Genomic DNA, 18,986 nt, shown 5'->3' with positions numbered 1-18,986 from the left:
ACTGGAAAAGTGTGGTTCAGTAACTGGAACAGTGTAGTTCAGTTTTTAGTGTTTAAGTTCAGTTCAGTTTAGCTCAGTTCAGTGTGATTTAATCATTACTGAGAGTTCAAACACTGAAGAGCAAATTCATCGATGCGTAGATGTTTAATTGAGATGGATAGCTGGTGATTGGATGAGTGTTTGTCTGCTCGACTGGGTAGACATAGGAAAAATAAGACCTGTTTAAAATGCTTTAAGACCTACAAGATAATATTCCAATGAATTTAAGGCCTAAGAAGACCCCACAGAAACCCTGAAATAGCAGACAACCAATGTAGAGCACTACAGTGAATAGGGACGCAGCTTTTGTCTTAAACTCCTCCTCATATCAGATCTTCAGGTGTAATAGGATTCTGGAGTCTGGTCTGATTTATGTCCTGCAGGTGCTGTGAAAGGCTGAGACGGCTTTAAACAAACAAGCCTTTTAGTCGTGTTTTACAACCTCGTAAAATCCTGAAGAGAGTGAGATGAATGCTGAACGAACGCCTGCAGAGGAGGAGTGTGCTGGTCTGTTAGTGAAGCCTTTGGTTATTTACAGGAGATCCAGTCAATGCTTCTGTGCTTCAGTTAACTCAACAACAACTTTTTTCTCAGATTACTGTATATGTGTTTATCAATGTCATCAATATTTCATCAGTATTTATATATTTACACAGCCAGGAATTAGTATCAGCCTCCGCATGAACAGATGACAGTAGAGCTGAGTGATTTGACATGATTTGGTTCAACATCTACATGTGTTCATTGAAACATACACATCAGATTTCACCAATAAACACCATCGATTAACTAAAGATACAATTAAACACAGCTTATGCCTCTTCGGAGAGCAGCTGAATAAACGTAGAATCTGTATATCCTGCATTTTGCACTCTGACGTCACTGGAAAACGTTGCTTATCAAGCGCAGCCTGAGGCGTGAATATTAATGATCCCACTCGCTTCAGTTGCGCGTTAAATTCACTTCATTCGCACGTCAAACTCACTTCACAATAGATGCGGATTCGGTCAAAAGCAGGGCTTCTGTCTGCACGGTGACTCTAGCTTTGTTGTTAAATGGCTCACATAGATTTTATTGAGAGAGTAGCGTGTGTTTATGTGCTTTAGGAAGGCTGAAAAGCATATATATATATATATGCATATATATATATATATATATATATATATATATATATATATATATATATATATATATACATATAGTATATATATATATATATATATATGTATATGTACTAATACAGTTGAAGTCAGAATTATTCGCCCCTTTTGAATTTTTTTTTCTTTTTTTAAATATTTCCCAAATGATGTTTAGCAGATTCAGGAAATGTTCACAGTGTGTCTGATAATATTTTATCTTCTGGAGAAAGTCTTATTTGTTTTATTTTGGCTAGAATAAAAGCAGTTTTTGGATTTTTTTTAAACACCATTTCAAGGACAAAAGTGTTAGCCGCTTTACGCTCTTTTTTTTTTTTGATAGTCTACAGAACAAACCATCGTTATAACATAAATTGTCTAATTACCCTAACCTGCCAAGTTAATTAACCTAGTTAAGACATTAAATGTCACTTTAAGCTGAACACTAGTGTCTTGAAAATATCTAGTCTAATATTATTTACTGTCATCATGGCAAAGAGAAAATAAATCAGTTATTAAAGCATACCTGTCAACATTGGAATGTGAAAATAAAGGATATGCCCACCATAATAAGGGATTCGCCAAACGAAAATGCCCTCCTCCTTAAATAAAAAAATCCCCAAATTACTAAATATGTTCATTTGGAGCCGTTTTATTGTAAATAAACAGTTGAATGGTCAGTAATATGTTTTACAATTATTATTAACAAAAGAAAAATAAATATATACATTAGCAAACAGTTCAGCTTATTCAAATGAATAGCTATTATAATAATGAAATAGAATCAAGCTATCAATCTCATTAGCTGTTTCTCCACTGTATAACTCACACATTCTGATTAAAGAGCAGCGAATGAATCTTTCATTTATTACATTAAATAAGAGGCGTCACTTTAAAAATGAACACATCTAACATTATAATGAAAGCGTTCGACTACTTTCCAAACATTTTATGCTCATTTAAGACAAAATTAGTTGTGTTTGGGAAATAAAAACGCCAAGCTTGACATCCTTATATGTTTTTATTATTAATTATGTGTGTATGTGTGTTTAAACATGCACCCAAAAGCCAAACTTTCTCTCCGCTTCAAATGGCGTGTACAGAATCCGTTTGGGACACAGCGTCTGTTTATCACTATGGAGCGCGTCAGCTGACCGTCACGCATTATGTGACTGTTTTGAGCATTGTATAGGATGGGCGACGGCACCTGTAATCAAAAGGAAAGGGAATCGCGCCGTTTTTAATATTTATTTATAAGAGTTTTCATTCCTAAACAAAGCGAAAGCACAGAAGACTCACGTTTTAGAGCAAGGGGCGACCGCTGGTGGTTCGGTGGTATGGGTTGTGTATAGGGAGGCTCGGCTGTTCAGAAAACGACTGAAAATACAGGAGAAATATGGAAAATACCTTTACGGGATGATAGCGGGATAGAAAAGTAAAATACATAATAAAACTATTATGATTAGAAATGTGCTGAAGAAATCTGCTCTCCGTTAAACAGAAATTGGGGAGAAAATGAATAGGGGGCTAATAATTCAGACTTCAGCTGCATATATATATTTACATATGTATATCGGGCGATAAAAAAATATGGCCTTTAATCTATTCTCAAAGTTGAGTTGGGAGCTGGGTCTGTTCTAGGCAAGTTATGATGACTTTCACCTTGATATTTTAGCGCGGATGTAGACCTGACCGAATTGCACTGTAGTGGGTGTGAACGAGTAATCAAACCTGTGTGTATTCCTACTGTGAATTGACCACATCAAACGTGCTGTGCTAGCATGCATGCAGTTCACTAGAGTCAATCTGATTAATGTCAGCAAATAACACGCAAATAAGGAGTAAGAACTGTTGAGAGTGTTATGGAGTTTAATAACGCACACCAAATGGACAGAAAAAACTTCTGCATTTCGCCATGTGTTTGTGTTTGTGTTTGTGCGGATATGAATATGGTGAAAAGTCCTACATGACAGTAATAGTTTGATTGCAGTGTTTGCTTCAGTAATCCACTAATATCTGCAGACTCCACATGTCTTCACTCCATTTCTGTTTAGTTCAGTGATGACTTTAGTCAGATTAAGGTCATCAGAAATGGCTGTTTGGATCTTATGTAGGCCGACAGTTCAACATTCATGTTGAACTGAATAAACAGTTAGTGAACATAAGCACATCTTATTGAGCATCATTTATGTTCATCACCAATTATCAGAGTAGAACAGTTCCTCCAGCAGTTTGTGATGCATATTGGAAACAGGAGATGAGCCCCTGCTCTAATGCGCCACCTGGCTTGAGAAACCCGCTCTCAAAGACTTACTTTTAGGCATTATTTGGGTAGCACACATATTCTGAATGCCTTCAGCAGAATTCAAATGAGCCATTTTAATCTAGATAAAAAAAATCTATGCCCACCTACAATATATATATATATATATATGTGTGTGTGTGTGTGGGTGAGTGTGTTTGTGTGTGTGTGTGTGTATTCTATCATTCACTAATTCTCAAATGTGTCTGAGTTTCCTTATTTCCTTACAAAACAAGCAACATACTGAAGAGTGCTAGAAAACACAGCCATTGACCTCCATAGTATATTTTGCTCCTACTCTGTATGTCAATGTCTGCTTTTTACAGCATTCTTCAGAACATCTTGTTTTACGTTCAACAGAAGAAAGAAACCCATAAAAGTTTACGACCTGAGTGAGCAGAAACCAAGAGGAAATTGACATTTTTGTGTGAACTGCCCCTTTAAGCCCTGCTGATGTGAAGTTGATGATTTGATGCTTCTAGAATCATGTAAAGAAGCTGGAGATATTCACTGAACAACTGTCTGTGCTTTGAAGAATACAGTCTGAAACACTAACTCACACACACACACACACACACACACACACACACACACACACACTGGGGTCGGACTCTGGCACACTGTGCTAATGACCTTCAATCCGTGCGCTCTGGAAGAGGAAGAAAGCCGGAAATTGGACATGCAACACTGAAAGGAAAGAATGAAAGCGAGAAGGAAAGAATGTGCACGGACCTCCTGTCTTTGTTGCCTGAAGCTGAAGTTTTCAAAAGGAACTCGGTCACATTTAGAGGCCAAAACGCAGCTCTGATCCAGCCGCCATTCAGGAGGAATGCAGAAACAAATGCTCCGCCGGGGCCTCTGGAGGACCAACGCTTTCAGAAATACAGACGGCGCTGTGTCTTTATCCTGCTGCTTCCTGTAAACACACACAAACAGATGATGATGATTCACCTGACAATGTCTTAGCAACCACCTTAGTGCCCTAGCAACCAGTGTTGAGTGTAATGCATCAGAAGTAACTTGCAGTACTTCACTAGTTACTGGAATAAGCAATCTGAATACACAACCCCCACATAGAAATGTGACATATGGAAATCAATCAAAATTACATGTATGACATACAAGTTCATCTCACATATACAGTTGAAACCAGAAGTGTACATACACTTTAAAAGATCCATTTTTTTTTATGTCTGATGGTAAATGATACTAAACGTGCACTATTTTAGCACCGTCAGGATTTCCTAAATGATTGACATTTGCTAAATGCCAGAATAATGAGAGAATTTGTTATTAATTTCTCGACAGTCAGAAGTTTAAACACATTTCCTTGGTATTTTTAGCTTTGCTTTTAAACTGTGTAACTTTGGTCAGATTTTTTGTGTCTCCTTCCTCAAGCTTCTCACAATAGTTTGCAGGAGTTTTGGCTCATTCCTCCTGACAGAATTGCTGTAACTGAGTCAGATTTGTAGGCTGTCTTGCTCACACAAGCTTTTTCAACTCTGCCCACACATTCTCTATAGGATTGAGATCAGGGCTTTGTGATGGCCACTCCAAAACATTCCCTCTGTTGTCCTAGCAAACAGTGTTGGGCATAATGCATTAGAAGTAACTTGAGTTATGTATCAGAATTACATGAATCAGATTACTTTTTCAAAGTACTAAGCTGCCCCATTGAAATCTGGTATATGGAAATATATGCAAATGACATATCTGGATTTCAAATATCAATATAAATTCTGTCATAATTGCAATGTTTTATGGAATATTGCAAAAACTGCTGCTATATATATATATATATATATATATATATATATATATATATATATATATATATATATATATATATATATATTTATTTATTTTTTTTAACAATTACAGTACAATAACATATGTTCAAAAATATTATATATATATATATATATATATATATATATATATAAATATATATATATATATATATATATATATATATATATATATATATATATATATATATATATATATATGCATATAAAGTATGTTTATGGATGCATACATAAAGTTATAGCTCATTTATTTGAACATATATGTACATATTTGTAAATCCAATGATATATGTAAAATCTACATATGAACTTGTATCATGTACAGTTGAAGTCAGAATTATTAGCCCCCCTTTGATTCGATTAGATTTTTTTCTTCTTTTTTAAATATTTCCCAAATGATGTTTAACAGAGTTATGAAATGTTCACAGTATGTCTGATAATATTTTTTTTCTTCTGGAGAAAGTCTTATTTGTTTTATTTCCACTAGAATAAGAGACGTTTTTTATTTTTTAAACACCATTTTAAGGTCAATATTATTAGCCCCTTTAAGCTATATTTTGTTTCAACAGTCTACAGAACAAACCATCATTATACAAATACTTGCCTAATTCCCCTAGTGAAGCCTTTACATGTCACTTTAAGCTGTATAGAAGTGTCTTGAAGAATATCTAGTCTAATATTATTTACTGTCATCATGACAAAGAGAAAATAAATCAGTTATTAGAGTTAATAAAACTATTTTGTTTAGAAAAATGTGTGGAAAAAAATAAACAGGGGGGCTAATAATTCTGACTTCAACTGTATGTAATTTGCAGTTTATACCTCGTCAATGTGTTTTCTCTGATCAGAGTTATTTGATTTGTGAAAACTGCTCCATTTATATTATTCAGATCTTTTAATCCAGTGCTTAATATGTAAATTTAACTAGATAGATTTTTGCATTAATTTTTTATATCATCAAATGATTTGTTAATATTAAAACAAAAAAAAAATCACCTTTTTCTTAAGTGCATGCTAGAGTTTATTCACTAAATGTGTTTTCACTAAATGAGCTTATGCACATTTTTTCTTATCAGATAAAAACCTTATCCTACTCTTTGTTGCGTGCATCATTTGGTGCCTTTTTAAAATTAATGCAATATTAATTTATGCAATATTCCAAAAAGCACATGAAACATGGATGAAAACATAGCTAATGAGCTTTACACTGTTTAATAACTGCTTCCATATTTTGAGATTTACAAGTGTTTCGGGTTAGTTTGCGGAGGTGAACTGCATTATGGGATGTTGATCTCTGCTCTGTCCGCTTCTGATGGTAAAAAATTCAACTCTACACTTTAACAAAGTGACTTTTATTGACAATTTAGTGGTTTTAAATATAAAAAATAATATCTAGAGCAATAAGTCAAGTAAAATTACAGAAAATGTACTGCAGTTTATTACAAGGCTTCTGCAGCGTAATATACAACACCAACCTACACAATATAGCACTGCAGACTATTACACATGAGCAGAAAACACACCGTTTACAACATTTCAAGGTTAAAAGTTGCTGGAGGAAAGATCAAGAGCTCATAATGACATCCAGAAGCATAAAGAAAATACAAAAATGAATCAGAAAATACGGAAAAATATGGATATTTTCAGTGTAGAATATTTTAAAATCTGTGTTTTTTGTTTTAATCTCCATTTTAATTTTGATACTGATAAACATCACATCAGAAAATGCAGGACAACACAAAAGCTGTTTTGGAATACACTAAAGCTTTTCCAGATGCGTCCTCGCCATTTGCTGGCAGACAGACAGTGTGTAATGGTGTGTTTGCTTATAAATACTTGCCCGTGTGTCCTGACAGTGACCTCTAGGCTAAAGGTCAGCTGAGGGTCATCCGTGACCTCCTTCAGATCTGTGCTGACCTCAGTGTGTTCACAGCGTTTTAACAGATGATCAGATCACATGCAGGGCTGAGGAATGCCACTGAAAAAAACAGACACACTGCAGGGTTATAGAGAGCTCTGGAAACCAAGTGCACGTTTACAGAAATATTAGAACAAGTAGCGGTGTTTTCTAAAGACATTTCTGAAATGTAACAGTGCATTTCTAAAACATCTGAAGCAACTGTTTCTTTAAATGTGTGCAAATTTCATGAAACATTCACAAAATTAAAAAAAGGACAGAAAAAACAAAAATGTTTTTGTTTCTTTTTGAGCATTATAAACTTTAGATAGTGGATAGTAAAGCTGAAAGTGTCTTCTTTCCGAAGATTCATGAACTGTGAATGTAGACTAAATTATTCAGCAACTGTTACCGTTTTAGTTTGGGATGGTTCTTTTTGAGAAGATGCCTCTGATGGTGAGGGAGAGAAGGACACCAATATAGTCTCAGAATACTTTTTACAGAAATCTTATTTTGCATGCTGTCTTCATCAAATTTGAAATATAAACTCATGAGACACTTGGGGCCCTATCATACACCTGGCGCAATGTGGTGCAAGGCGTGACGCAAAAGTTGTTTGCTAGTTTCCGCTTAATTGGCGCAAAAGTGGTTTTGACGTTTTGCGCTACGCTGTTTAAATAGCAAATGCATTTGCGCTCATATGTGCGCCCATAGGCGTTCTGATCTAAAAAAGTAGGCGTGTTGAGGTGTATTGCTGGAGCGTTGCTATTTTGAGAAATTATAATAGACTGTTCTATAGACCTTATTCTAAAATGTGGAAGTGCGCCTGTTTTCGCGATTGTCTTAGAACTTCCGATTCAGTCGCCTATGGGAGAAATGACAAGGAATAATAAACGGCAGAAAATGGCCAAACTACTTGCTCAACAAACAAATGTTTGCATGACTACACAGACCAAGTAGCATAATATAATAAGAAAATATTAAATTGCAACATCAAGCAGCGTAACGAGCAGTTGTTAACGTCAAAAAATGAATGGAAGTGAATGTGACCGGAAGTCGCGAGACAAAAAGATTCAAATGGCAGCGCCCGCTCGACAGCTGAGAATAAGGTGAATAGACCAGAATAAACTCGGTCTATTGTCCAGCACAGAGTGTGTTAGTTATGCGCCTCGCTTACACACTGCTTAATACACACAAGATGTAGAGCAATACGCAAATATCTTTACATATGAAAACAAATTTAAATATAAAGGATATATATAGAGGATATAATATATATATATATATATATATATATATATATATATATATATATATATATATATATATATATATATATATATATATATATAGAATAAATATAAAGGATTAAAATATTAGAAAACAGATTATAGCCTACATAAATATAAAAACCACTGACTTCATGCCTTCTTCATCTCGGGAGGCTTTTTCAGTTCATTCGTGACAATTTACTTTTGTATAATGTTATTATTATTAGCAGTATTATTTAATATATTCGTATTTATATTTGTTTTATTAAAAACAAGCTTAGATTTGTCCACCTGTCAGGTTTTAGACCATATGGGGCCTTTGCTGGAAATTAGAACTGAATTTAGAAATAGTTTTGACACAAATCTTTGCACTTAACAAACAAAATTAATTATTTATAGGCTAATGGATGTCTGTGCGTAAAGGATTCCTTATCCACGAGAGTGAAAGTGAAAGTTAATAATTTATCTCTTATTCTCGCGCTGCAGATGCTCTGTTTACTGTTTTCTTGCTAGTGAAGCGCTCAGTTTTTCCACTTACACTTACTTTACGTCATGTAAATAGCAAATGCGCTATGGCGCGACGCAACTGACTCTTAAAGGGAATGTGAGATGAGACTTACTGGTTTATTCTCAAAACACACCTATAACTCATTAAGAGAATAAACTCAACCCTTTTAGACCATGCGCCACGGTGCAAAGCGGATTTTTTCATACCTAAAGCACTCAGTTTATTCAACTCAAAATATTCACTTCTCAGCATTTTACAGTTTCTTCGGATGTACCCCAGGGCTCAGTCCTGGATCCCCTGCTTTCTGCTCATCTATCTCCTTCCCCTTGGTAATATTCTTCGTAAATATAACATACAGTTCTACTGCTATGCGTGAGTGACACTCACACAGTGTGAACTGTCAAGGACGCGATATGAGAGAATCGCCGATGAGTCGCTGACACCTGTGAGATATTTGGCATGCTGAATATCCAACGCAATCTCACAACAATTCGTAAGTTTTTGATTTAGTGGCTAATTCGTCTGAATTTGTTTGATCTAATTTACTACGATTTGCTCATCACCCAATGACGGTTAGGTTAAAGGGAGGGGTTTGGTGCTAGGCCTCCTTTTTAAAATCGTACATTTTCATACGTCTGAACTCGTACGAGTTCGTACAAATTAGCCACTAAACTGTCAAAACGTAAAATATTTACGCTTCCTCATGAGATCAGGCTGGAATATATGGAGCTGTCTGCGATTCAAATCTTGCCGTGTGAAATGGGTTTTGACTGAAAATAACATCAGCGATCACCTACAACATTTCTGTAACCACAGTAGTGTTGTGCGTTATTTGTTTAACCCTTTAAGGTGACCTGCTGACTGACTGACAGGTGCGTTAATATCGCTCTGTAGGTCTATTAGAGACATTCATAAATACTCCTAGCAAATCTAATAAATGTTGGAGATTTACTCGTTACATAAACACACTAAATCGCACTTCAGCAGGGTTTCTTTGAGAGCGCACAAGAAGATCTGCGTGCTCTTGAAGCGGCTTATATTTGAGGGTGTGCAAGAAGATTTGTGCACGAGCAAGGGAAATCGGCGTGCAAGCAAAAAGATCAGCATACGGGCTATTACATAAACGCGATCTCGACTTCTAATACTGTGCTCACGACATTTGTTATTCAAATAACGCCACAGGTAGTCGGTAGATCTGTGTAAAAAAAAAAAAAAAAAACCTGCCGCCACAGCTGGAAAACATTCATTCATTCATTTTCTTGTCGGCTTAGTCCCTTTATTAATCCGGGGTCGCCACAACAGAATGAACCGCCAACTTATCCAGCAAGTTTTTACGCAGCAGATGCACTTCCAGCCGCAACCCATCTCTGGAAAACATACACACACACACACACACACACACACACACACACACACACACACACACACACACACACACACACACACACACACACACACACACACACACACACACACACACACACACACACACACACAACGGACAATTTAGCCTACACAATTCACCTGTACCGCATGTCTTTGGACTGTGGGGGAAACCGGAGCACCCGGAGGAAACCCACACGCACGCAGGGAGAACATGCAAACTCCACACAGAAATGCCAACTGAGTCGAGGATCAAACCAGCGACCCAGCGACCTTCTTGCTGTGAGGCGAACATGCTACCCACTGCGCCACTGCGTCGACAGCTGGAAAACATCCTAGAGGAAAGAATGTGCCTTTATATAAATGTATTATTATTATTATTATTACTAATTTATGCTCATTGGGGTAAAGAGCTGTTACTATTTAAATGTAGGTAGGTGTAAACCCCCAAAAGTGAGCGCTGGCTAAAAGGTTAAACAGTAAAAAAATGTTCTAAACAGTAATTGTGTGTATAAAATGTCTATAAATGGTGTAATGGTTTCAAAAATGTACATTTTGAAATACGCTGATATTCCAGGAGTTCTGTGAGCGTGGGAACGCTGAGGAATGAATCAGTCCATCACAGACTTGAGCTTTAATCGTGCAGTGAAGCAAACAGGTTTGATTTTTGTCCATCACAAGCACTGCATTGTCCTTACGCTGACAAAGAGATCATTGTTTTACAGAAATATCTAAAAACATCAACTGCAATGCACCATTCCCACTGCAAGCAGTCTATATCCAGCACTTCCTCTGATACAGATAAAACTACATCTTAATATAATGCACAGATTCAGAACGCACACATTCAACAGTTTACAGGGCTCCTACACCTTTTCCAAAGTCAAATTTAAGCACTTTTCATATGTACTTTCAAAAAATGTGTCAAATCATATTTATATGTATATACACTACCTGACAAGAGTCTTGTGGCCTGTCTGAGTTTTAGCAACAGCTAATAATAACTGCTCTTCTAGTTGCTGATCTGGTGTCAGAAGTGTCTCTATGAAAGGTGAAGGCCTCTAGATTTTGCTGATTTGAGCTCAATAAATCTGATCATGTCTTGATGTTGACTGATTTGATGAGGACAGTGCGCTCTGACTCTGCTCAGACTAAAGTGTCATCACTGAACAGAAATAATGTCCAGTATAGAATATAAAGTCCTGCTGCAGTGGAGACAGAATGAATATTGTGTCTGACTCCATCATGAGCTTGGAGGACTGCATCCATACATCTCTGACATGACTCACATCACTGATTAATAAAGTCATCTGGAATGAAGAAGAAAGCCTTCAGCAGGATCCCAGAGCTCATCAAGAGTCTTTGTGTTCATCTTCAACACCTCCTCCTTCATCAGCTCAATAATGTTGATGTCTGGTGACTGGGCTGGCCAGTCCTGGAGCAGCTTGACCTTCAGGAGCTTTGATGTGGAGGCTGAAGTATGAGCAGGAGCGCTATCCTGCTGGAGAATTGTCCCTCTCCTGTGGTTTGTAATGTAATGGGCAGCACAGATGTCTTGATACCTCAGGCTGTTGATGTTGCAGATCTCTCCATACTGAATGAACCCCAAACCATGATGTCTCCTTCACCAAACTTGACTGATTTCTGTGTGAATCTTGTGTCCATGCTGGTTCCAGTAGGTCTTCTGCAGTATTGGTGATGATTGGGATGCAGATCAGCAGATGATCCAGCAGAGAAATCCAACTTCTGACACTTTTACACATCATCAACTAGAAATTAAGTATTTGTTGCTCTTACAACTGAGATCCACCACAAGACTTTAGTCACACACATACATTCATACATCACATTATAGCACACAATCATTTAAACTGTATAGTATAGACAGTGAAAGTAAATTAAAGCTCAATTTGAGAGTGTCTCTGGCGTCTTCATGTAGTGGATGCTGCACTGCGGAGCTTCAGGAGTATTTATTAATTCACCATCAGCCTCTCAGACTTCAGGATCTGCTCATAGATTATTAATAACTGCTGCATCTGTGAATCCTCAATGTATGAAGCTTTCCCTTAGAGCAGGGGTGTCAAACTCAGTTCCTGGAGGGCCGCAGCTCCGCACATTTTAGATCCAGCCCTGCTTTGTGTGTGTGTGTGTGTGTGTGTGTGTGTGTGTGTGTGTGTGTGTGTGTGTGTGTGTGTGTGCGAGTGTGTGTGTGTGTGCGAGTGTGTGTGTGCAAGTGCGTGTGCATGTGTGTGTGTGTGTTAATCATAATGACTCATAATTTGAGACACACAAACACACACACACACAAAACTTTAAAAAACCTACATTGTTACACATGACACAAACACACACAATTACACAACACACACACATACATACACAAAACACATGCACATGCAAACATGCACAAACACACACACACGCACCAAAACACACATGCATGGCGACACAAAAAACACACACAACCCACAGACACACAAAAACACAAACACACACATGCACAAAAACAAACACACACAAAAACACACACACACAGTAGCACAAAAAACAAAAAACACACACACACAACCCACAGATACACAAAAACACACACAATAGCACAAAAACACACACAGACATGCACACAAACACACAAAACACACATCAAAACACACATGCACTGTAACACAAAAAATAAACAAAACACACACACACACACACACATACACACACACACACACACACACACAAAACACGCATACACAATTAAACAAATGGAAAAAACCCACAAACAAGCACTCACAAAAACACACACACTCACACACACACACCAAAACACACACAGTAACACAAACAATAAAACAGAAACACACAAAAACCCTGACACACAAAAACAAACACAATGCACAAAAACAAAGACACACACACACACACACATGCACAAAAACACACATACACACACATAAATACACACAAACATACACAGTAGTACAAAAAATAAAACAAAAACACACACACAAACACACACACACACACAATACCCCCCACAAAAACACACGTACACAATTAAACACATGGCAAAAACACACACACACAACAACAACAGATTCATGTTCACACAAGAACTTACACTAAAAAACACACACGCATTCACAACCTATAACAACAAACACACACATGCACAAACACACACACAAGTACACACAGACACACACACAGATCATAACACATACAATTACAGAGACACACACACACATGCACACACACACACAATTACAGACACACACAGACCCAGTGTCATTGATTCACTCTGCATCCTCCATTCATCATCATGTCAGGGGTCATTTTGTCCTGAAGCACAAAACACACACACACACACAAACACACACACACACACACACACAAAACACACACACACACACACACACACACACACACACACACACACACACACACACACACACACACACACACACTGGTGCTTCAGTAGCCTCTGCTCGTGCATCAGCCATGACAATCTTAATTAAATTCCAGAATAATTCCATTACAGTGTGTTTACTCTGACATAAACGAGTTTCGCCAATTATTTAAAGTATGTTTATCATTAATCGCAGGACAATTTCAGCACTACTCTGGATTAAAATGTCAATTAAACCTAAATTTAAATAAACACACCACATATTTCAGTGTTCTTGAGTTTATTCTGCAGCGTCTATAATAAACACACCATTATATAGGCTATTTATATTCAGTTTTTCTCTAATCGTACATGATAAAGCCACTATTTATTGTCATGTAATCCAGATTTACCTTCTAAAATGGCTGTACTTGTCGGAAGGAGGGAGGATTACATGTTGTTGTTGTTTTCACCAACTTTAAGCTAAATGAAATACACATCAGGGGCCTGTTTCAGAAAGGAGGTTAACTGAAAACTCAGAGTATTTTAACCCTGAAATGAGAGAAACTCTGGGTTTTCCGTTTCAAAATGGCAGGTTTGTTAAACTCGAGAAAGCAGGGTAAGTCAAGCCTGTTTCTGAAAGAGAGGTAACTTTAACTCAGAGTCAGTTACTGTGGTAACTTACTCTGTGAATCTAACCTGGTCAGAAGCAGGTTTTATTCTCTAAACTCAGAGTTTCTGTCTGTCTCCTCCCCTTTTTTAAAGATGAAGCGTATTTCTCGCCTTAGCCTTACGTTTCCACCCACCTATTTTAATGCTCATTTTGGATATGTGCATAAAAACGATTGATAGAAACGTCATGATGCACATAACTTTTTAAAATATGTATAAAAAACGCGCATAACTGAGTAGGATAAACTTTTATTCGATAGAAAATGTGCGCATAAACTACGATGGAAACACTTTTACTGAACAAATGACAGTATGTACATTAAAAAAAGATCATGATCATATGATAATGAAAATGTGTGTGAATGGACAAACAGCAGGCTGAGCACACTATAACATGTCTTAAATATTGTTTTAGTCATTCTAAAATGCCTTAACTGTTTCAGTATTAGTGTATATTATTAATTACCTCCGAACGTCTGGTGCGTGTCAAGAGTCTCCGCGTCTCATGGCTTCAGACGCCCCCCACGTGTTCATTGTGTTTCAGCATTGTCTTCTGACATCGAGGCGCAAGTACATTAATTAGGCTAAATAAAGAATTAATTGACGCAGCTTCTTCTACCACAGTAAATTCTGTTTTTACTGTTGATATTTGGTGCCAGTTTAATCAGGAAGTGACCATTTTTTTCTCTTTGACTTGTTGGATGGAATTTTATTCGCATCTTCTATGCAATATTCCAGTTTTGCACATAAATTTACGTAATATATTTGGATGGAAAATAGCTATTGCCTACATTTTTGTCACACACAGAAAAACTGTACTAGAACGGCTTATCCTTTTTTAATAATTAAATTAAATTCACCTTCGACATGCACTGTAACTAGATTAATGGGATTATACTGCTTACCTTCTAAATGTTATATTAACCTCTATCCCTTGATCAATAAAAAAGGCAGACACAAGTGCACTGTTAAATCATTTAAAACTAATAAATGTATAAAAAAGTTTAGAAAAAAAAATATAAACGTCACAAATTACATTACTTATTTTATTATACTTAAATATTTAAATACTTAAAAAGTGAAATTAGGCATTAACTTGAGCAGCTGTTTTCCCACGCTAACTGTCTCTTCTTCACTGATGGTTGCTTCTTTTCAAATATATACGCTCATATTTGCTATAACTTTGCATGAGAACATCAAGTTCAGCTGGAGAAAGAAATGGTGATCTCTTTTATAACATATTGCCATAGTCACTCGTAATGTCTGCGCTCCATTGATAATGCCTTTTTAAAGTCACGGTGTGCGCGCTTAACTCTGAGTTGGTCTACTCGAAGTTGATTGACCCAACTCAGATCAGCTGTTCTGAAACCGAAAACTCTGAGTTTTTAATCTCTCGGTAAATCAACTCAGAGTTCAAGTTTAAACTCTGAGTTGTTTGAACCTCCTTACTGAAACAGGCCCCAGGTCTCTCATTTGGCTGTTTTCGGTACTATCACACACACACACACACACACACATCAGTGTCTGTATCTGCTCTTTATTTATATAGCCGCCAATAGAAACTGAAACTCACTCTTTCATCTTTAAAAATGGACGCTGTTATTATTGAGCTCTTACTGCATCTGAGTCTGAAATACCACATGCACTGCAGAAAACCACCGACTAACAACCACAGAGCGAGAATAAACCTTATCATTCACTTCATTTCCCTTCAGCTTAGTCCTTATTCATCAGGGGTCAACACAGCGGAATGAACCGCCAACTATTCCAGCATACACAGCGGACACTTTTCCAGCTGCAACCCACTACTGGGAAACACCCATACACACTCATTCACACACACCCTCATACACTAGGGCCAGTTTAGTTGATCAGTTCCCCTATAGCGCATGTGTTTGGACTGTGGGGGAAACCGGAGCACCCGGAGGAAACCCACGCCAACACGAGGAGAACATGCAAACTCCACACAGAAACACCAACTGACCCAGCCGGGACTCAAACCAGAGACCTTCTTGCTGTGAGGCCACAGTGCAAACCACCGAGCCACCGTGCTGCCCAACCTTATAATTCTGAACAAAAATTCTCTAGCTGCATTATATTATATATTACAATTATAAAAATATTTATCATTCCTCAAAACCCCTGAAAGTGAGCATAAATCAAAAAATTATTTAAATATTAAAATTAAAATAATATGAATTATTATATTATATTCAAATTGTTAATATAAACAAGCAAATACACACTGGATTAAAATAATCTAAATAAATACAGCACACAAAAATATGATTAAATTAGATTTAAATGAGTAAATGATTTAAAATGAAAATAAAACAAATAGATAAATATGAATTATACTGGAATTTAATAAAAAAAATTTGTAATAAAATAAATAAATATTAAAAAAACAAACATAAAAACAAATAAAATAATTCTAAATATTTTTGGAAATATAACTAAGTTATTTATTAAATGCATTAACTATGAAATTTTGTTTTTCATGCATATACAAGTATACAGATACGTACCTTTTCAGTGTTTTTTTCACTGGGATGATCATATTTGAGAATATAAAAACACTAAAAACTTTTATATACACGTGTATATATAAATATTTTATATAACTTTTATATATACGTGTTATATATAAACTTTTATATATATGTGAAAAACAATACATAAGATTTCTTCATAAAATAAGTTGTTTTTTTTTTAAATAAAACAATTCTGAGTCTATATGAAAGTGCAGTGACAAATAAAGGCTTGATTGATTGATTCAAGTCAGAATTATTCGCCCCCTTTGATTTTTTTTTTCTCTTTTAAATTTTTCCCAAATGATTTTTAACAGAGCAAGGAAATGTTCACAGTGTGTCTGATAATATTTGTTCTTCTGGAGAAAGTCTTATTTGTTTTATTTTAGCAAGAATAAAAGAAGTTTTTAATTTTTTAAAACCCATTTTTGGGACAAAATTACTAGCCCCTTTAAGCTAATTTTCCCCCCGATAATCTTCAGAACAAACCATCATTATACAATAACTTGCCTAATTACCCTAACCTGCCAAGTTAACCTAATTAACCTACTGAGGCCTTTAAATGTCACTTTAAGCTGTATAGAAGTGTCTTGAAAAATATTTAAAAAATATATTATTTACTGTCATCATGACAAAGATAAAATAAATCAGTTAATAGAAATAAGTTTTTGAAACTATTATTCTTAGAAATGTGCTGAAACAATCTTCCCTCCGTTAAACAGAAATTGGGGAAAAAATAAACGGGCGCTAATAATTCAGGGGGGCTAATAATTCGGACTTCAACTGTATAAGCACAGTACAGTGCTAATGTGCAAACTATTTCTAATGTTTAAAGTGGCTGACAATAATAAATATTCTTAATAATAGGAATTAATGTGACTCATTTTTGAACTGTGCAGAGCTGTAGCTGCTTTACTGGGCCAACTACGCTAACGCTACTGTATTTTAATACCGTTTATTATGGTGGTACTTGGAGAAACTATTTTTTTCTGAGGTGGTACTTATTTTGAGAAACACTGTCCTAAATAAATAAAAAATGAGGCGAATAACTGCAAAAAGGTCGACATCTTGAGAAAACAGAACCATCTCTTTCACCCCAGGCTGGCTACAGGCCTGTAACTATTAAAAATGCCTCAGTTCAGGGCAACTAAACCACCTAAACCAAACCCAGTCAACTATAATTAACCAGATTAACCCTTTTCACCTCAGTATTCAGGATTTGTGTGGTTTAATGGTTAATTAGCCGAGTTACCCAGCTCAGATTGTCTGATTAGCTGACATTTTTCTCATATTTTCACAAGCTTTAGTCGCCACAGATTTTCAAAAGCTTTCTTCAACAACATTCATTGAGTTTGACACATTTACTAGATTACCGTGTCCAGAATAAAGGCCCCTGTTAGATTAATTACTGCACTTACCCACAGATACAGTGTTTTATCTACTGATTTATATTTATATCTCGCATACCGCTGGTTTGGAACATCGTTTGTTTTAGACAAAATCCCGCTCTTTTTGTTTCCATGGCGATAAGTTTGACAACGGCGCCACATCGTGGAATCTCGCGAGAACTGCGGCTCCACTCCTCACGCTGTGACCCGTGTGTCCGGCAGGTGTCGCTCTCTGAGGAAAACAAGCGAGCATCTTCAGTTTACATTTATTACTTTACATTCATCTCCTTTTCAAGTGTTCTCTCGTTTACTTCTGCCTCTCTCTAGAATTATTGATTACATTTAACGTAGGCTAATATAACTTATTTAAATTAATAAATGATTAGTTTAAATATAGGTTTAATTAGTAATTTTCTTATTATGGAAAAGGTCATTTCTGTATGGAGGACGAAACCTCCTAACTTATTTAATAATATTTAAAAATAACTAGAAAACATTGCTTTATTTGAACTAATACAGCATATTTGTTTTACTATTTTGTTTCTAAATCTAATTCATAGCAGAATGGAGAGTTACACTAGTTTTTGCCTTGATTTGCTTACTGATGTCTTTTGTATAGTTTTCTGTCAAGTGACATTGTTTACATAAAAGAAATAGATTCATTTACTTGAAACA

At 36.1% G+C, this 18,986-nt stretch overlaps 1 long non-coding RNA gene across 1 annotated transcript; it reads right to left on the bottom strand.

The window, feature by feature from the left end:
• Nucleotides 1-3,021: 3,021 nt before the first annotated feature.
• LOC141379934 (uncharacterized) lies at nucleotides 3,022-18,437 on the bottom strand. The gene is made up of 4 exons (XR_012397024.1): nucleotides 18,342-18,437; nucleotides 7,126-7,263; nucleotides 4,210-4,393; nucleotides 3,022-4,126 (listed from the first exon to the last, which is right to left on the bottom strand). It is a non-coding gene; the product is annotated as an uncharacterized lncRNA (long non-coding RNA).
• Between the last annotated feature and the right edge of the window lie 549 nt (nucleotides 18,438-18,986).

This window comes from Danio rerio, chromosome 21 (assembly GCF_049306965.1).
Source record: "Danio rerio strain Tuebingen ecotype United States chromosome 21, GRCz12tu, whole genome shotgun sequence".
Lineage (NCBI taxonomy): Eukaryota > Metazoa > Chordata > Actinopteri > Cypriniformes > Danionidae > Danio > Danio rerio.
The sequence above is the reverse complement of the archived record's forward strand: the minus strand, read 5'-3'. Positions and strand labels throughout refer to the sequence as shown.